Source organism: Fukomys damarensis, unplaced genomic scaffold (genome assembly GCF_012274545.1).
Source record: "Fukomys damarensis isolate Sample0158 unplaced genomic scaffold, DMR_v1.0_HiC HiC_scaffold_32, whole genome shotgun sequence".
Classification (NCBI taxonomy): Eukaryota; Metazoa; Chordata; class Mammalia; order Rodentia; family Bathyergidae; genus Fukomys; species Fukomys damarensis.
In genome coordinates, this window is record NW_022900944.1 from 15,502,085 (window position 1) to 15,523,737 (window position 21,653).

Sequence of the window (21,653 nt, forward strand, 5' to 3'; positions counted from 1 at the left end):
AGCTGCCCAGATCCCAGTTTGGGAAAGCTGGGTTTATACCCCAACTGTCTGACTCCAGATCCCTCAGCTCTCCTACACATTGGGATCTCTCCCTGCAAGGGCCCAGGAAGCACAATGGGGATTAACTGAAGTCTTCTTCTCCCCTAAAATGGAAAGGCCCTAAGGCAGGGTCCCTGTCACCCACCCTCCCCCCAGTGAATACAAATGCAGCTGGGCTCAAGATGGGAGGGTCGATTTGTCCATGGAACAACAGGGGCTATGAGAAGGGACAGGTCCCAGCAGCTTGGTGGGGTCACCAGCTGGGCTGGCCTCCTGCTCTTTCCAAGCCTGGACTCAGCATGAGGAGACTGGTCCTAGAAAGAGAAGGAGGGGATGAAGAGGAGGAGGAGGAGGAATAGGACAGATCCGGTGGGGAGTGCCTGCCACCCCAGATGGCCTGTATGTACAGGATGAGGGGCCTTTGCACACTGTCTGAATTATTCAGGCAATGAGGCCCTGGGGGCCCAGGAGGTCTATGATGTTTGGGGGTTTCATGGCCATTTAGGTGGACCAAAAGAGAAAAGGATTTCGTTCTGCCCGCTTATCTCCTAACCTTATAAACTCAGGATTAGCAGATCAAAGGCGGATTTGGCACAGCTGAGGGACAACAGTGGTTTTGCAGAACAGTTCGGGCTTCATCCTTCATGATCAAATGAGCTTAGGCCATTGATAAATAAACGGCATTTTGAATTCCTCTAATTGGCCGTGCAGGTCACGCCTGAGCCGCAGAGGCCCGGCTGTCCTGGCAGAGTTAATGAGCCAGAGAGGGCCCTGGGGGTCCCAAAAGTAGCCTCAAGACAGAGCGCCAGGGAGCACCCTGGGAGGACTGCCCTTCACAGTAAGCCCAGTGTTAAGAGCCATGGCCTGGAGCAGGAAGAGAGGAACTTGATGCCCAGCATGACCACTGACCAGCTAGGTGGCCAGGGGCTGGAGTTCCATAAACTGTCCGCACCTCCATTTCCTCTGCTGTAAGATGGCAAATGGTTGTGTGGATAGCCACCTTACGAGAAGACTGGTGAGGTGCCAGGCTCCGGGCTGTCTCACCCCAGAGCCGGACTCCTACGCATGACTGAGACAGCCTTCGAGTTTCCACAGTGTGGAAGGGAGGAACATGGGGTGCAGACCTTGGGGTCAAGGCTGAAGCTCAGTCCTCCCACTCTCCAGCTGGGCAAGCACAGCCAGTTCTTCCTTACACTGGGCCTTAGTTCTTCACAGAGCTTCTGGACTAGAAAGTTAGTGTGCCACATGCCGGGAGCCCTCACGAAGCATCCTTCAGCTGTGTCCTCCCTAGTGGAAATGACTTGCCTTCTGCCCTGAAGTGTCACAGGAGTGACATTCTTTGGCCATTTAGGTTCAAGGTTAGCTTAGCCAATTGACACCATGATAAATGAGAAGAACTGACCAAGGTGTCTCTCCCCTCATTGTATTTCCTGAGGTGCCTCTGGTGGAGTCCGTGTTGGGCTGGTGACAGATGGGCCCACCAGGATTCTAGTTCCTGCTCCCAGCCCAGCTTTCAGGCACTCCAAACCCCCTCTTCTCTGCCCTTCTGTGGGGTGGGCTGGGGTTTCCTGCAGCAACTAATGCCTGTGTTTTCTTCACTCTAGCTTCTAGACACTTTTTTGTCTAGAAAGTCCCTTTCTTGAATTCCCTCTAAGAGATAGACCCAGAGAGAACTGTGACTGGAAAGGCTCTCTACCACCCACATGACACGGATCATTCAAGCATGCGATGATGGGTCAGCAATGGCTTCTGGCTAGGTCCAAAACCACAGGCCCTGCCTCTCATTCAGGCAAATGCTGGGAGACAGGCACTTACAATGGAGTTGTAAGATGACCATGTTCGAAGACTGCCCTGGGCATGGGCCAAGGGGAATGAAAGACTCACACAGCTAGCAACAGGGAACCAGTCCATGCACCAGGCACCTTCATGGCCATGATGGCCTGTGAGTTGAGCTGGCATAGCTGGCCCTGTGGATGGACAGGCAGAGGAGTCTTGTGCAGGAACTGGAGGGGTCTTGGCTCAGAAGCAGCATACAGGAGTCGGCCCAGGACACCAAATGGCCTGGAGTAAGTGCCTCCTTTCTTTTGGCCTTCACTTCATTGCTCCATTTAAGAAACAGCTTGTGGGGCCAGGGATGTAGCTAAGTGGGGCTGGCCTGTCTGGCAAGCTCAGGATCCTGAGTTTAATCCCCGGTACCAGGAGGTAAAAAACCAACAACTTATAAGAACTGATCTGCTAGGCTCCTACTGCTATAATTTGGAGCTTTCCAAAAGGAAAGAACATTTCTTGGGAGGCTGAAGCAAGAGGATCACAAATTCAAAACCAGCCTGGGCAGCTTAATGAGATCCTGTCTCAGAATACAAAATTTTGAAAAGGGTTAGAGGTGTGGCTCAATAGTACAGCTCTTGTGTAGGATATAAGGAGGAAGAGGAAGAGAGAGAGAAAGCAGACCCTTCTAACTCCCTAGCTGTGGGTTTTCACTCAACCTAAGAAGTCACAAGGTCCGAGGCCACAGCAGAGCAGAGAGCACTCCTTTGTGTCTGACTCTATTGTAACTCCCTGTGTGGCCTCCAGCAAGTCACACTCCCACTCTGAGCCTCAGTTTCCCCATAAGAAAAATGAGCCCCACAGCAGGAACAGCACCTAGGAATTGTGCAGAGATAATGTACAAAACGTATAAAAATCACCAGGCACACACTAAGCAGGCAATAAATGCTAGCCACACTACAGCAGAAACAGGGTTGAAAAGCAAGATGGAAGGGGTGAGGAACAAGGTAGAAACTTGACAGAGAAAAGATGTCATGACCCAGAACTCACTGGTAAGAGACAGACCCATGACCCCCTGTAGGGCACTGCCCAGGAGCCAGCTGGGCCCCCAACCCAGCAGCCAGAGTATATTTTGCAGCAGCAGAGCAATCCCAAAAGGCTGACAAAGTTATCTCCTTTCACAGAGTCTCAGAAGTGAGCTTGCTCCCCACCCACCCAGGGGTTAGCATTATCTAGCACTGTGACTTATGACTGTGAGGGACTAAGCAAGCCATGCAGGTGGCTATATGCAGGTGTGAGAGAAGGTCAGCCCGAACCTGTGAGGCCCCCAGCACTGGGTGCAGCTACTGCCAATGGCCACCCAGCACAAAAGGGACTGCAGAATGAAGGTGGTAGACAGGTGGGTGACCAGTATGCTCCTTCCTGGCCTCTAGCTCCCTCCCATGCTCCAGCTAAATATAATACCTCCCCCGGAGACCTTGCTGGCAAAGCTGGACCATGCATAAAACATTGGCTGGTCAGGTTTCCTCTACTGAATGGCCTCTTTCAGCATGTGCAGGGGTGAAAGGTTTATGTGAGGGATCACCTGACTTCCTGGAGGGACAGAGGAGCCCTGGTCTCTGCCTAGGTCCCCAGGGTCACAGCTCTGTGCCTGGCACCATGGTCACCATGGCAGCCACAAAAGGACTCCCAGGCTGGGTTCCTCTCTCCCAGTGTCTCCCAAGGCCTTGCATTTGACCCCCTTCATGGAGAAAGGGGCTAGCCTGGAAAGAGGTACACAGCCCTGGGTTTGAATCCTGCTTCTTTTGCACCCTGTCTTCAACAGCACACTCAGAGACAATGAATTGCATAAAGACACACAGAAATTGGAGTGTGGGTGTGATTTGAATGCATCCCCCAAGGCTCATGTGCTGGAAGGTTGGTCCCTAATATGGAAATGTTGAAGTAATAGAACCTACATGAAAGGTCGCACCTGGTGCAAAGTGACTGGGTCATGGGGCAGCCCCTCAGAACAGATTAACAATGGTACCGAAGAATAAGTCAGTTCTCTTGCCAGTGGGTTGTTAGCAAGCAAGGCGTCTGCATGTGCCTGGCCCTTTCTGCACAGTGGATTCACTTTCTATTTCTCTGCTGTGTTGTGAGCCAGGAAACTCTTGCTGTGCTGTTTGGACACTTCAGCTGCCAGAAGTGTGAGCTACAAAACCTTATTATTTTATAAAGTAACCATCTTCGGGTACTGTGTTATAGCAACACAAAACAGCCTAAGATAGATCCAAAGCCAACTCTGTCCAACTCAGAGAAATTTACAGCTGCCCCTTTTGGTCATGGCCTAAGGGAACATGAATGACTCAAAGGAATGGGTCATGGAGGAAAGATTTGGCTTAGGGCGAGGGATTTAGCTCAGTGGTGCCACCACCTGCCTTGCAAGCACAAGATCCAGAGTTTGATCTCCGGTACCAAAAGAAAAAAAAATGTGGCTTAGTCACTTTCCTCATTTCTGAGACACAGTATGGGACATCTACAACACTGGGAGGAGAGGTTTATTTTTGTCTCACAGTTTTAGAAAATTTAATCCATAGTTTGCAGCCTCCAAACAAGAAAACAACATGATGGAAGAAAGCTACTCATTTTATGGCAGCCAGGAAGTGGAGGGAAGGGAGGAGTCCTGGGAGGAGATAAACCCCAGTCACACCTCTAGTGACCGCTTCTTTCAACCAGACCCCACTTCCCACCATCACAATTAGCTCCAAATTTATGCTTGGGTGAATCCACTCAAGAGTACTGTGCCCCACGAGCCAATCACTTTCCACAAGTTTTGCCTCTAAATAGCCTATTCCAGCTGCCCACAACAGCTATGAACAGGAAAGAGTCAAAGGAAAAGAAGAGACAGAAGGCTTTAAAATAGATACTATGGGGACTTACCATGGTATGACACTGAAATCTGTAATGGGGGGTGTATCTGCCTATAAGACTCAGACTCCTGTAGCACAACCAGTACCAAGACCAGTTTCTCAAGCAAGACCTCCTCCAGATCAGAAGAAAGGATCACTCACACCCATTATAATAATTCCTGCAGCTACCACCACTTTAATATCCATGCTTAATGCAAAAGACCTTCTACAGGATCTGAAATTTGTCCCATCAGATGAAAAGAAGAAACAAGGCTGTCAGCAAGAAAATGAAACTGTCATACGGAGAAGAAAAGATCAGATGCAACCAAGAGGCACTGCAATTAGTGTTAAGGTACCTTACAGAGTCGACCAGCTCCTTAAACTTATGCCTCAAGACTGGGACAGAATTGTAGCAGTTTTTGTGCAGGGTCCCATTTGACAGTTCAAAGGCTGGCCAATTTTCTTGCCTGATGGATCACCAGTTGACATATTTGCTAAAATTAAAGCCTTCCATCTCAAGGATGATGAAGTTCATCTAGATCCAAATGTTCAGAAATGGGACATAATTCTATTAGAACTCAGCTATCACAAACATCATTTGGGTAGACCAGTTTTCTTACAGTTCCAGGAAACATTGGATATGTACATGGTAAAGCACAAATCCCAGCTGACATTCTGAATGGTTTGGTTCCTTCAGTCCTGAAAGTCAGAAGAAGCATGAATCTAAAGACTGAGTTGAGGGGTCATTCTTGATCTCAACCATAACAAGGAAACTTACCTGAGTTTAGTGATTCCTGAGGGGGTTGAAGTCAGCCTTTCCACAAAAGTAGGTCCCTCCCAACTGCCTTCCCCATCCCACGATTCATTTATTTCTTCTCTCTTGTTTCACTTAATAAAGATTTCCTTGTAAAGTTTTTCTTCGTCATAAAAACTTAGGCTCACAATACAAAATTCTGCATTCCCAAAAGACTGGAGTTAAAAGGATAAAACTTTCCTGTAACTTCTGCTTTTCTAATTATTTATCGCTATCTAACGAGTCATTCCAAATTCGCAGGAAGGGAATTGCCGTGTAATCTTGCTCACAGTGGGTCGGAAATGTAGATGGGAGTTGGCAGGGATGGCTTGTTTCTGTTCCGTGATGTCTGAAGGCCCAGTTGGAAGACCCAAAAAGTCAGGACTAGAAGATTCCAGAAGCTTCACCGTGTATATGTCTGGCATATATCATCTCACTAAGATGAATCAGCTGAGACTACCAATGCAAGTGCCTCCTCATGGCCTTTCCACCTGGCTTAGGTGTCCTAACATTATGGTGGCTTCAAGGATGCTCAGAGAGAAGGTTCTAGAAGTGTGGATTATTCAAGGGGAGAGGCCATCGATCTATAGGAGAACTTCAGGGGACCTGAGTCCACGTTTTTAAATCACCACAACCTCGTTCCCAGGTACCATGTACTGATCTGAGAAGATCTTTAGTCCCTTCCAGGTGACAGTAGAAATGATTTTATGATCTAATTTCTTTTAAAATTTAATAGTGCATCATAAGCATGTTCCTTTGTTAGAAATTCTTTATAAACACCATATTCTCATAATTCTTAGGCTTTAAAATACACGTTCATGGTTAAAATTTTTAATGTTGAAAAATATAAGTTAAAAATGTTAACCACTATCTCACCTACTTTATGTACATTTTTAACCCTGTTTTTTTCACTTAGTGTTAGAGACTGACCACATTTACAGATAATAAAATATCATATAACATTGTTAAAGGCCCTTTCTCATTCTGTAATATGGATATCTAGAATAGATTTCAAAGGTCCCCATTGTTGAATTCTGATGCTATATCTAAGTTAGCACCATTGGGAAAACCAACGACATTGTGTGGCTGCGTGTCAGTATGGTACTGGGGATTGAACGCTGGGCTTTTGCATCAAGCTACATCCCCAGTCATTTTTTACTTTTTATTTTTAGAAAGGGTCTCACTAAGTTGCAAAATTGCCCAAGGTGGACTCAAACTTTCCATCTTCCTGACTCTGCCTCCCAGAATGCTGGGATTACAGGAGTGCACCGCCATGACTAGATAACGGTGACATTTGAGTGTTGTAAAGGTTACTTTATATACAGAGAGAGTCTTAATAGTCCATGGAATATTATTCTCATTTTATGGCTATTATTAATAATAAATGTAATTTTTATTGAGTACCTAGTAAGTACCCAGCATTTTTCTGAGTGCTTTATATGGATAACAAATCTTCACTACAATTTATGAATTTGGTGTTTCCCTTTACACTATAGATTAGCAAACTGAGGCACAGAAAGATTAGTAATTTGCCCCCAGGTCCTTCAGCCAATAGTAATTAGCAAACCTGGACCCAAACCTAGGTCTGCCGGACTCCGAAATCAGATCTGCAATCACTTCTCTGAACCACCGGGATATCAGGTCTGGCTTCATCTGGTGACCCAGCCCCAAGTGAGGAGGGCACGTGGGCCAGCTCCATGCTCCCCCAGCGCATGGAGGGAAAGGCAGTAGGTCCAAGTCAAGCAGCTGGACGTTACCCTTCTGGGTTTCTGAAGAGAGGCTGGGAGATGTGGATACGGGAAGGTCTGTGTGCTGCAGAAGCTTCCTTGGTCTTTGGCGGCTTTCAGGAGACAAAATCAGGAGCATGTGACCAGCACAGCCAGCTGATTTTCTCTCCACATTATGCATTTTCAAACCCCTCCCACTGGCCCAGCCCACATCCACCAGAGCCAGAGTCTGCTGTCTGTCAAATCTACTCAAGCCCTGCCCCCAGGACCCAACTCTGGCCAAAGTGCCACCTTCTCTTGCAGGGACCACATTAAGACCTCCCCGGGGGCTCCCTAGCTTTCTCTCCCAGCCCCCTGTGTTCCATTTTCCACAGAGCAGCCAGAGTGATTTTTATTAAAACATCAATCAAATCAAGTCACCACTTGGCCAAAATGTTTCATTGTTTCCTGTGGCTCTTATGTATAGGGTAAAACTCCTGAAATTGGCCTATAAAGTGCCACAAGACATAGTCCCACCTATATCTTTAGTGTTATCTCTAAATTTTTTGTTACCCTGCATCCAGCCTCACTGACCTTATATCTCAGATCCTTGGAGTCAGAATTCCTCCTGCCACTGGGCCTTTGCATATACTATTCTCTCTGCCTAAAGCTTGCCCGTCCTTTCTTTACTCTCATGACTTCCTCGATTTTTATTTTAATATATTTTATTTTTCAGTTTTGGGTTCACTGCAATATTCCACAGAAGATACAGGGATTTTCCACCTACTCCTTGTCTCCAAACATGCGTAACCTCTGCCATTATCAACATCCCACACAAAAATAGCACATTTGTTACCATTGGTGAACCTACCTAAATACCCAAAGTCCATGGTTTAAATTAAGGTTCTCTCTTGGTGTTGTGTATCCTGTGGTCTGGACAAATTTGCAATGAGATGTACTCACCATTTCAGTGTCACACAGAGTAGTTCTCTGCCCTAAAATTCTCTGCACTTTGCCTTTCCATCCCTCCCTTTTAACCCCTGGCAACCACTGATCCTTTGACTGTTTCCATAGTTTCGCCTTTTCCAGAATGTCATCTCCCTGGAATCACACAGGCATGGGCTTTTCAGGTCACCTTCTTTTAGTAGTGTGCAGTAAGTTTCCTCTGTGCCTTTTCGTGGCTCGATAGTTCATTTTCCCTTTGATGCTGAATAGCATTCCGCTGTCGGGACACAACACGGTTTATCCATTCGTTCACCTGCTCAAGGACACCAGAAGGCCACTGCCTTCCAAGCGTCCGTGTTTTGCCAGTTATGAAGCAAAGTGCTATAAACATCCATGTGCAGGATTTTGTGCAGACAGAAGTTTTCAGCTCCAATGCCAAGACGTGTGATTGCAGGATCACAGGCAAAGAGGATGTTTTGTTTTGTAAGAAACGGACAAGCTGTCTTCTAAAGTGGCAACGTGGCCACTTTGCGCCACCCCCCAGCAATGAGTGGGCGTCCCTGCTGCTCCCCGTCTTCCCAGGACTTGGTGCTCTCCATGTGCTGGAGTTCAGGCCTTCTACTAGGTGAGCTGCTTTGATCTGCATGTCCCTGGCGATGTACAACACCTAGCCTCTTCTTCTATGCTGTTTTCATCTGCTTACCTTCTTTGGTGAGATCTTTTGCCCATCTTCTAAGTAAGCTGTGTGTTTTCTTATGGTTGAGTTTTAGAGGTTCTTTGAATATTTTAGATAGCAGTCCTTTATCGGATGTCTTTTGCAAATATTTTTTCCTAGCCTGTGGCTTCTCCTCTCCTTCATTGCACATTATTTTTGTGGTAGCAAAAGTTTTTAATTTTAATAAAGTCCAGAATATCCATTGTTTATTCCATGGGTCATGGGTGTTGCATTTGAAAAGTCATCACCAAGTCCAGCGTCATCTAGATTTTTCTCCCATTATCTTCTAGGAGTTTAATAGTGTTTCATCTTATGCTGAGGTTCGTGACCCATTTGGGGTAAATTTTTGTGGAGGATGTAAGATTTGTGTGTCTCAATCATTTTCTTGCATGTGGATATCGAGTTACTACAGCACTGTTTGTTAAAATGACCATTAATTTTTTCATTGTACTGCTTTTGCCTCTTATCATTCCTCATTTTTAAAGTCTCAGCTGAAGTACCCCAGGTCCTCTGGAGTGACTCTCCCTGTCTACTCACTGAAAACCTCTATCAGAGGCTCCCATAGCACCCCAGACTGTTCTACCCCATGCTGGACCCCATTCCAATACCACACTTGCTGGTGGCCTTCCTCAGCCACCCAGCACCAGCCTGAAGGGTAAGTTCAAAGGCAGGGGCTCTGTCTGCCTATACCATCACCATGCACCATTGGCACCCCATGGGTATTCACTACAGGAATTCAAGACTTTAGGACAACAGCTAGCAGTGGCAGAGCCCTGAGGGAGAGCCACATCCTGTTCTCTGAGCTTCTGTGCACTCATTTCATCCTTGCCAATGAGGCAGGTGTTAGGATTACCATTCCCAGTAAGCTCAGCAGGATAAAAGGCACTTACCCAAGTTAACAAGTCACCAAGGTGAAGGATAGGAGCAGAAGTCTCTGTGTGGCTTTAGATCACCACACAGAGCTTTCTGTTCAGTGACCGTCTTCCCTGAGTCCACTCTGGGAGGCAGATCTCAGGTTGGAGCCCCAACCCAGGGCATGGAGGCACAATACCATCTTCACCAGCCAGCCAGTGACCAGAGGTAACAAATGGCTTTGGCAACTTGATCATGGGCCCAGGCAGACAGCTCACCAGGAAAAACAGCAGCCCACATGTGGCACAAGCCTTTCTTATTTGCTTTGCATCTTGTTCCCATTTGGCAGAACGAGCCAGGGCTGCCAGGGCTGCACTTTCTCTACTTAATGGTTAAAATTTTTTAAAGCATGATTCTCTGCTTTGCTTGGCACTGCCTGGAACATACCTCTGATGCAGCAGGTAACTGGATAGGGTCTTGGTTACAGCAATTTGCTGAACACAAGGTTTTATGCTCAAAAACGCATTATAGCACTCAGAGGGTATCACTCAGGGGTTTTGGGTACCAGAAAGGAGACTGGGGGGCCCAGTAGAGGGGAGACATGTTGGTGATTCAGGAGTCCACAAAGTGCTCAGCAAGGAGGACCACAGGGCTCACCCCAACATGAAGACTCAGCCTAGGCCAGAAGATGAGAACCCAAGCAGTGACAGCACTGGGGCAGGGGTTAGATCTACCCTCACTCCCCTGGCTGTGTGACCTTATAAAAGTCAGTTAACCTCCCTGAGCCTCAGTTCCCTCAAGTGCAAAATGAACAGGGTAAGAGGACTTAACTCCTAGGGCTCCTGCAGAATGCATGCTGCAAGTCAACACTTTGTTCTCCGGGACTGGAGCAGTATCTGTAGTAGGAACCTAATAAATTTAGTTAAGTAAACTTAAATTGTGCTCAGCCAAATCCCCACTGCGTACAATTGTGCATGGCAGGTACTAGGTGCTAAAATCATATTTGTTGAATTGGCTTAATTGTTCACAGCTGTACCAACCCTAAGACAAGACATGGTATAAATGACTTAATATAAAATATTTAGCATATGACATGGGATGTAGTGTTTGATTTATATTAGCTCTTGTTCTTTGCTCATGCAACAAATGTGCATTGAGGGCCCATATGTGGTATTACCTGACACCAATTCTTAACTCTCCAACACCAGCTGGGTCTCCAAAACTTCAGCCTCATTCTGATGCCGTGTGGCTGGCCAGAGTTAGTGTCAGAGTCCACAGGTTTAGGGCTCAGTCCTGTAAGACTGCCCCACTTAGACACCAGCCACAAGTGGGATCCTCGGGCCACCCACATTTCTGCCAGGCAACTACGACTTCCCTCCGTCCAAGTATAACTCAATAAGACACTCACAGAACTCAGGAAATGCTTTGCTGGCAATAGACTTATACTTGGTTTGTTATAAAGGACACAGTTTAGGATACATGCAGAGGGGTGGGAGGGATACTTGGCTTTCATTCCCTGTCTGGGCACACTGCCCACCCGACACCTCCACATGTTCAACACACTCCAAATATCTTTGTTCCACAGATTTTATATTCCATTCTCCCCCTTCCTTTCCTAAGTTCAGGGTGGGCTGAAAGTTTCATCTCTCTAATTCTGGTTTTGGGCTTCCAGGTCACTAGCCCCATTATGAAGCAATCTAGGACCCCACCTGGATCACCTCATTAGCATAAACTCTGGTGTTAAAAAGCCTTGTTATGAAAAACAAAACACACTCCTATCACCATAGAAATTCCAAGGGTTGTAGGAGCATTGTGCCCAGAACTGGGGACAAAACAGAAATGTATTTCTCTCTGCAAGACTTTGCAGGAATGATGCTGCAAGATTCCAGGTGGAATCAAAGGGAAGTTCCTGGCAGTGGCCGGTTCCCAAGCAATCAGTGTCACTAATTTTAGATGAGTTCTCCAGTCTGGTTATCCATCTCTCAGCTTAGCCATACCTGATCTCAACTTTTTCAGTTACCACTAAGTCTCCAGTTTCCAGTAATGTCTACAGTGCTCAAGTCCCACAGGAAATAAAATACATTTATGTTCAGGGACACATGTAAGTATTAACCTTGAGCTAACAGAAGACTCCCTGTACCTCAAATGTTTCTAACCTGAGGTGCAGAGAGATGTGCTACTGAAGGGATCAGTGACAAAATTCTACAGAAGAGGAGATAAAGAGCTTCACACTTCAAAGATGATGAATCAGAGATCCTCAAATACTCGGCACAAGGGCACTCTCACCCATTCCTGTGCCCCTGGCAGACATTGCTATTCAATCACCACCCACTTTCCTTCAGCCCTCCAGACCATCATAATCGATCAATCACACACAGCACTTGAAGTGAGACATCGACCTTCTGCTGGGAGTTGTCTCTTCCATAGGAGATAGATCTCAAGAAAAACTACAAAGAGTCAAAGATCATCCTTGGAAATTTTCTTAAATCTCAAAGCAGAGGAATAGCTCACACTCTTTATGAGTCCAATCAGGCCATTTTCCTCCCACTCTGCCATAAATTACTGTGTCATCGGCTGAGCACAGAAACATGGATTTAACTGAGGTTGAGCTGTGTGCAAAGACCAGACTTTAAAAGTTAGAATGCCATACATAGTGAGACCCTGTCTCAAAAACAAGTTAGAATCCCTAAGGGCTGTGGGAGAGGCAACAGGGGCTGAGTTCTACTGAAGATCAGCAGAAACAGCACCTCATTTTCTCTTATCTACTCCCAGGTAAGCGCATACTAATTGTGTGTCCAGGTAAGCTGTTCATTTTCTCATCTGCAACCCGCAAGCACACAATGGAGAGTACAGAATGTACATGAATTAAATGCCCATATCATGCAAGTCCATTTAATTTGCTATCCGCACAATGGACACTTGTCCCAGGAAATACCAGAGAAAAGAAGATGAAACTAATATCTTATGAACACTGACAAGGCACATGTTGCTTCTTTTAAAAGCTCCATAACCTTGTGAAGTAGAGATTCATTAACACTCGGTAAATGTTTATCAGTTTTAGAAAGAGAAATCCACAAATCAGATGCCCTTTTGAGTAATTCCCCATAGTACATGACTTGGTAAGGAGCTACGCCCATCTTCCATTCAGATATGGAAAGTGCCAGCTACTCAGATTTCTAGGCTCCCTTGCAGCTAAGGTATCAGCATGTGAGTTGAATTGTCTTGGGAAGCCAGACATACCTCTCAAGGCATAGGCTGTACTTGGTGAGGGGCAGATGGAAGCAGTGACCATAAGCAGTGGGAACATTGAATTTACAGGGCAGTCCAAGAGAGCCAAACAATGAAACCCACAAATCAATAAAGTCAGACAACTACCAGGAAAATAGGCAATCAAAATGAGTTTAAAATTCACAGAAAGGGATAGAAAATGGCCAGTAAGCTTGCAAAGAAATGACAATAGCATTGGCACATAGGAAAGGGGAATAAAGATCACTTGGTCACCTTCTCATCACTGAGACATAATAGGCAACATCCATACTTTAAAGGAAGAGGCTTATTTTGGCTCACAGTTACAGACCATGATCAGCCAGCTCCCAGGCATAAACAGGATGGCAAAGAGGCACAGGAGGGGGCAAAATTGCTTATGTCATTCATGGTGGCCAGGAAATGGAGAGAAGGAAGGAGCTGGGGAGGGAGATGTACCTTTCCAGGTCATGTGCCCAATAACACACCAGAACCCACCTCCCAAGTCAGCTAGATCACCTCCATGATTCAATCACCTTCCAAAAGCCCTGCCTATAGACACATGAGTCCTTTGGGGAACATGCTTGATCTGAACCATAACATTCTGCCACTGGCCCCCAAAAGACTCATATGCATCTTTTTATGCAAAGTGCTCTAACAGTCTCCAAAGTCTCAACAGTTCCAGCATTGTTTAAAAAAAAAAGTCCAGGTATCCTCTGAGGCTCAAAGAAATCTCTTAGCTATGAGCCTCTATCAAATCAAAAGGAAAGTTGAACTCTGCCAACATACAAAGATGCAAGATAAACATTCCCATTTCAAAAGGGAATATAGAGGAAAATAGAGGGAAAGAAAGGAATGAAACCAAAACAAGACTAAAACACAGTAGGGCAAATATTAAATCTTGTAGTTCCACAGTCAGCACCCAGGCAAGATGTTGTACTGAGATGTGAGCTCTAAAGGGCTTGAACAGACCCACTTCTACAGCACTGCTGGTTGTAGCTCTCATGGACTCTCTCTGGGGCTGGCTTTGTTCATTGCCTGTAGCTTTCCTCACATGTCCCATTTCTGGCTTCTCCAACTTCCTGGGATCTCCACTGCATTTTGGCTTTACTGCCATAGTTTCACATATTGCCTTCTCAGCAGCACACTGCCTGGTCTCCCAGGCCTTCTTCTGAAATCTAAGTGGAAACCCAACTCTTGCATTCTGCATGCCTGTAAAATTAGTACCACATGGATTATACCAAGATCTGCTACCAGCTTAACAGTAGCTTAGGTCCTCTTGGTTCATGACTACAGAGGACTCTGAGTGCCCAGACGGCAAAGCACTATGAAATGAATCCCAGGGAACTGATTCCCCAGTTGTTTTGTTTTGTTGTTTCAAACAATTCACAGAAAGGGGTAGTACCTGTCCTGGGGCTCTCTTCTCAAAGAAAAGTCTTTGAGCCTCAGTCCCAAAAAATGAAAAGTCTTATTTTTGTTCCTCTTCATCTGCTAAAGTTTAGGTCTTTCTGATTCCTCAGATGCCCTCAAGGAATCTTTTTTCTCATGTCAGATGGGTAATTCACCAACCTTGTAACAATGTTTGAAGGAGACACATCACAAATGGCATGAACACCCAATCATCATGCTCATGAACTGAAGGATCAAGGCAACTTTTCTATTTTCCTTTCTATTTTAAAATATTTGGCTTCTTTTTAATGCTAATCTTTTCAACAACCAAACTCTCTTGGCCAAATTTTACAGGCTCCAACTTTACAGCCCCCACAGGCTCCAATTTTACAGAAGCTTCCCTTCTGGCCACCAACAAAATTTTTCATCATTATTCAGCTCTACTTTTGGTCCCCCTTCTTATGGTAGATATAGCTAAAAGCCACCAGCAGTACCCATGCCACAGCCTCAGCATTGGGCTGCCTTGAATTTCTTTCTCTTTTTTTTTGTACAGGAGATCCAACTCAGAACCTTGTGCTTGCCAGGTAGGTGGCAGAACCACTGAGCTAAATCCCCAGCCACTGCTACCCTTAATCTCAGTCTCCCTCAAAGTCTCAGGACATGTCTTTGACAGGTAAATTTGTTGTCAAAGTATAAATATGGCCTTGAGTCCAACTGCCAATGGAATCCTTGTTCCCAACTGAAATCTCCCAAGCCTAGTTTTTACTATTCACATTTCTATCAGTATTCTGGTCTTCTGAGCTCTGAAGAGATTCTCCAAATCAAGCTTGGCTTACAATATTCTGGGGCTTCTTTGACCACATCTCCAAACCTTTCCTTATTCACCTCACATGCCAGTTCCAAAGGCTTTTGAACCATATGGTCAGGTACAGTCATAGCAATGACCACAAAATCTGTCTTAGATCTGCAACCAGTTCAAGCTAAGATGGGAAGGTTTTTTACATAACATTAAGGTTGGAACAGTGTTAAATTCTGGATGGCATGAAATGGCATCTCCTTCTAGTTTTATAGAAAAAAATGTTCAATATGTAATAAAGCCAAAAATACACATAACCTACATTCTGCAGGGTTTTTTTTGTTTGTTTGTTTGTTTTTTGTTTTTTAGGTATATTGAAATCCAGAGTTCAAACCCCTATATGTAGAATGAAGATACTGATCCTCTCAGGCCTCAGGGACCAATAGAGGGAAGAGAGACTCTGGAGTAGCTTGGTCCCCCAGCTGCCAATACAAGCAACTCAAGAACTTTCACACCCATCTCTGTTCACTCAGTGTGATACACACATCATTTTTACATGGCATAGTGTGCAAAATAGGGAATTAATGCTGTGTGTGCATAAAGAGAGATGTGCAAAGATGTTCATTACAGCATTTTTATAATAGGGGAATACTGGAAAGAATTTACTTGTCCATAATGAATACCATTATGAGCTTCTCCAATTTCCCTTTGGCTCAAAGGTACTCATTCCTCCATCTCCCAAGAGTGTTGGCTGCTTATAACTCATAGCTAAGCCTTCACTAGAAGACTGCCACCTTTCCTAAGGTGACACACTCTCAGTACAGTAGGACAAAGGCCCAGACCTTTGGCCTTTACACAAAGAACTCAGAAGGGCTCTCCCTAGCTGCAAAGTGCTCCATAGGATCACCTGAGGTCCCTAGTAAGACTCCTGCTGGACAGTCATCAATAAAGACTCATCACTGGTGGTAGGTAGAGTAAAAAAGCACTTGGCATGTGGTGGTACGATAGTTAAAGTCTTCACTAGGGATAAGCTGGAGTGGGATAAGGGTGGAGGAGAACACACCAACTAGTAGAATTGCTCAGGCATTCAAGTGGTACTATGGATAGGTATCAATGAACACTGTCAATGCATGAGAGAAAGGCTATGCAAGGCCGAAGGTGGTGAATTCACAATTGAAAGGGAAATACAGTACAAGACTCATCTCTTATAGCAAGAGGACATAAAAAGCTCAGGGTCAAGCTCAGCTTAATTATAAAACTAGCAGCATTCCAATGAAAGTTGAAGTTTTAACCCCAACGAATCTGCTTGTGCCAGATTCCTGTGGTTGAGAAAAAGGGGACCCTGATACTTGAGATGGAGTCAGTATGTCCAAGAATCTTGAAACCTTGAGCCTCCTGAACTATTTGGCCCTGAAATAATGACCTCTTTTATGTTTTTAAATTAATTTTAGATACACGTAATAATAATATTCATTATAGGGATTTGTACCTGTACATGATATATTTGATTCTTTTTTTTTCCCATTCCCCTGCCTTCACTCCCTCTTCTCCTCATTTACAAAAGCTTTATTTCCATTTTTTTCCTTCTAGCCTCTTTTTTTTCATTTCCCTTTCTTTCTTTTCCCTTCTCTCCTCCCAGTTCCCCTTCTCATTTGAACATTTTTCTTCTCTTTCTACCAAATCTATTATACATTCTGGTCCTTATTTACCCATTTGGTGTCTCACACCAGAGAAACAACGTGATGTTTAAACATGTGTGCTCAATTCACTTAAGAGTATGCTAAGGACCTCTTTTAGTGTCTCTTCCTTGCTCGCAAATGGATAAAAACCTCTACTTTGTAAGGTCACACATGCCCCTTCAGGATTTATCCAGACTGTCCCCCTTACCACCACAGCATAACTAGGGTCAAGTCACCAGCTGACCAGGGTGCTGGGCCTACAGAGTGAGGGGAATCACTATCCCCTGAAGGAGCCTGGAGAAGATATGCAGAATTGGACCCTGAAGATTCTGAATTAAGGGAGTTGGAGAAAAGAGACTGTGAGGTCAGATAATGGACAGTGCATTGGTATGGGAGCCCTCTGCCATGGCCAAATTTAACACCCTGGCAAAGGGCATGCGAGATGGACTAACACAGGACTAGAATGGGTCTTTTTTTTTCTTTTTATTGAGTTTATTGGTACAATCTAGGTCTAAGGTACAGTTACATTCATTACTGGGATCCTGTACCTTCACATGACAGTTCTTGGTTCTTGTTTTTTTCCCCTTGTCCCTGCCTTTCCTTCACCCCCTCCTCCCCTCCCCATTTACAAACTCTTTATTTCCATTTTTTCATTTTCTCATATATTTTCTTTTCCCTTATTTCCTTTCCCCTACCCTTCCCACTTTCCCTACACATTTAGCCCTTTTCTTCCTATTTCACACTCTTAATTATCCCATTAGGATCTTATGTACTATTATAGTTTTTCACACTAGAGAAACTATTCGGTGTTTACACATGTGTGACTTATTTATTTCATTTAAGAGTATATCCTCAATATGTATCCATTTTCCTATGAATGACTCTAATTTCTCATTCTTTATGGCTGAGTAGTATTCCATTTTATAGAAAAACCACATCTTCTTTATCCAGTTTCCAACAAATGGGAAGATGGGCTGTTTCCAAGTTTTAGATATTACAAACTGTGCAGCTATAAACATTGGTGCACATATATCTCTGTGGTATGATTCTTTTAAATCTTTTGTAAAGACACCCAGCAGAGGGGTGGCTGGGTCAAATGGAACCTCTAGACCTAGCTCTTTGAGGTATCTCCATATTGATTTCCATAGTGGTTGCACCAGTCTGCACTCCTACCAACAGTGGAGAAGGGTTCCTTTCTCCCCACAACCCTGCCAACATTTGTTATTATGTGATTTCTTGATAGCAGCCATTCTTTGTGGGGTGAGGCGGAATCTCAGTGTTGTTTTCATCTGCATCTCTCAAATGACCAGTGATGTTGAACATTTTTTCATATATTTACTTGCTGCTTTTACTTCTTTGTCTGAGAAATGTCTGCTCATTTCAGATGCCCTAGAATGGGTCTTGAGACTTTAGGTGGCCGTAAGGATACAGTGAGGTCCTGTGCAGCGTGCTAGGCATGGTGTCTGCAACCTCTCTGACTTTCCATGTTGTCAGTCTCCAAGTCACCAGGGAGAAAGCTCCAGAGCCTTCCGCCAGGTGCTCTGCCCAAGAAAAAGTCACTCTTTGGGGAATCAGAGAAAAGGAGGCCCTCCTTCCTAGGCAGTCCCTAGATTTCTCACTCGTCAACCAGGAGGGGATAAAAGAGATCTTTAATTGATACCACTAAGACTTTTCCAGGCAGAAAGACACAGAACTGCTAAATTAAAGGTAGATTTCTCTGCAGGAGGGGTAGCTGTCCTGGAGTCAGGGCCCAGCTGCTGGGACATTTTCTGGGATTGTGGCCAGGGTAAAAGGGGAATGAACATGCACCCCAACTTACCTAAGCATCCTTGGGTTAGCTATCTGATGGGCACCTTATGAATGGGTGGTGGTGCCAGCATTATGTGGCAGTATCTCCAGATTCAACTTGGCATGCTAGTTCACTATAATGGGGCCCCTGGGAACAAGACAGACTCCTGGAGAGGCCACATCAGCAAGCAGACAGGCAGGGCTGTGGGATTTGGGTAGAACATCAATACAACAAGGCAGGCTGCTCCCCAGGGCAAGTACTGAGCAGAGGACCCACTGAGAGGTCTCAGTGCACAGTAAGACCATAGCTGCAACTCTGCCTGCTGAGTGAACTCTGGCCTGAAGACAAACTTGAAAACCTAATCACTTTTTATTGTACTAGGTCCCAGCTCTTAAAGTATTTCCGTTTTGGGGACCAAGCCTCCATTACATGAATCCTTGGGGGACAAACCACATCAAACCAGAGTAGTTTGTTTCCCATGGAAACATTGTAAGGGCAGCCACATACCTCAGGATCTAGACACTCAGCAGTGATATAGTCCGGCCTCCTTGAGGTTTTAGTCAAGTGATGCTGCTATAGACCTGAGACCCAACTCGTGGTCATAGGTGGACCTATGCTCTGGGCCTAGTGGGAGTAGATCTAAGCTGGATGGTCTGACCTAAAGGGAAGTCAGGCTCTCACAGACCAAACCCAGGCAGATTCCAGATCAAATTCTAATTTTTCAGAGTAGAAATAATGAGCCAAAATTCTATCTGGGGCTCTAATGAAATCATTAATTCTGGTAAGAATTATCAATTAATGTGTTAAAACCATGTTTGAGTCCATCCCATCAGCCATAACAAAGTACTTTAGATCAGATAATTTATAAGCAAAGGATCTATTGCTCACAGTTTGAGAGACTGGGTAGTCCAAGATCATTGCACCAGCAGTCAGTGTCTGATGCAGGTCTATTCCTCATGGGTGGCACCTTCTTGCTGTTTCCTCACATGGTACAAGGGCAAAAAGCAGCTAAGAAGCTTCTGTAGGCTTCTGTGTAAGGGTATTAATCCCATTTGTGAGGGAAGAGCCCCCATGACCTAACCACTGCCCCACCTCTTAACATTATTGCACCAGGGATTACTATCAACCTATGAATTTTTAGAAAACACAAACATTCACACCAAACCAGACTAATAGGTAAATGGTCACTGTGTAACTGGACATTTGAATGGTTCTGAAGTAAAGCCCACAGACTTCTTTCTGACCCTGTGTGAAGAAACAGGAGAGTCAGTTCCTCCCCACTGTATTAGCTAGGGTTCACTAGAGGAACAGAATTAATATGAAATTTATGTTTAACTATACAAGTCGTTTATTAGGTAGACTTACAGAAACAGAGCAGAAGGGTCCCAATTCTGCTGACCTCAGAATCAGAGATGGAGTAATCCAAATTTTTCATTTGAATACTGGAGAGCTGGAGGATCCAGTAGTAGTCAAAAGTTGAAGACCTGGAGGCTCATTTAATCACTTGTGCAAGTCCAAGCCAGGAAACTGAAGAGTCCACATTGGAAGGCTAAAAAGTCTCTGCTGGAGACCAACTTCCAAAGGCAATGGCACAGAATAGAGCTCCTACAAAGAAGAGAGGAGAGAAAGAAAGACATGTAGGCCACAAACCAAAGGGAGAAGATACATGCCAGGTACTGGTAGCACCAACCAATGGGCTTGTAGCCTGTATGGAATAAAAAGGGAAAGAAAAGGACTCTCTCTCTTTCTCTCCCTCTCCCTCTCCCCCTCTCCCCCCTCCTCTCTCTCTCTCTCTTCCTCTCTTACTCTCTCTCTCTCTCTCTCTCTCATTTTGGGGCTGGAAAAAATCATGAAGGATACTGAGAGCTTCCAGTAACCTCATTTAGTGAGAGACACATGGTTCTCAGTTGTCCCACTGTTGCTTGTGCAAGACTGACTCCTGAGTCGGGGTGGGTGTGATGGTTAATTATGCTGTGTTTATGTGACTTGGATAAGAACCACTTAGGAAATTATACCCAGAGCTTAACCTATTGGCTAGGTGGTTCTCTCTATGTTAAAAACTTAGTCCCCATTGGTGGCACTATTGAGATGCCATGGAACCTTTAATAAGAGGTGGGAGGGGCTAGTGAGATCCCTGCTTCTTCCTCCCTTTTTTTTTTTTTTTTTTTTGCTTCTCAGACACAGGGTTAGCAACTTTTCTCTGCCACATACTCCCCGCTGATATGTTATCTCATCACAGTCCCAAAATGATGGGACTAGGACTTCTGTTATGGTTTGTATCTAATGTCCCCTCAAAGCCTCAAGTAGTCATAGGTAGGGCTTTTCAGAGGTGGTGGATCTAGGGTATGTGCTGCTGGGATCAATTCATGGTGCAGTGCTAGGATTAAGGCTGCATCCGCTTGCCACTTGCTGCTGGTCATCCATTTGTCAGTTTCTGATGCTTGCTGCTTTGCTGCCTCTTGCCTGCTTGCCATAGATTATTTCTTCTCTGCCATGCCACCCTGCCTTGGAGCCTGCCAATTACAAATTGAAACCTCTACAAACTGTGAGCCAAAATAAACCTCTCCTCCTCTAACTTTGGGTATGAGGTATTTTGTCTCAACAATGAGAAAAGAAACTAAAACAGAATTTCGTACCAAAAAAGTGGGGTCATTGCAGGACATTACCTGGCCATGTGGCTCAAGAGCCTTTGGAACTGGCTTGTGGGAAGAGTTTGGAAAGATTTGGAGATGCTGGCTGAAGAAGCAGTCCTGGAATGCCATTAGCTGCACTTGATGGGAGAATCTGGTCAGGGCTCAGAAGACCAGAATGCTGATAGAAATGCAGCCAGTAAAGACCAGGTGTAGGAAGTTTCTTCTGCTGGGAAGGACTGCATTGGCTACTGGACTCACATGATGTGTGTTATGCCTTGGCAGACTATTTGTCTGCATTTTGCTCCTGTCCAGACTTCACCTGAGACTGATATTAAGACTAGTTAATCTTGCAGAGGAAATTTCAAGATAGTCTAATGTTGAAGTGGTGGCATAGCTACTGTTAGGGGCTTTTAGCC

At 45.0% G+C, this 21,653-nt stretch overlaps 1 non-coding gene across 1 annotated transcript; it reads right to left on the minus strand.

The window, feature by feature from the left end:
* Window positions 1-14,497: 14,497 nt before the first annotated feature.
* LOC117283975 lies at window positions 14,498-14,595 on the minus strand. Its single transcript, XR_004515021.1, has one exon. It is a non-coding gene; the product is annotated as a small nucleolar RNA U13 (small nucleolar RNA).
* Between the last annotated feature and the right edge of the window lie 7,058 nt (window positions 14,596-21,653).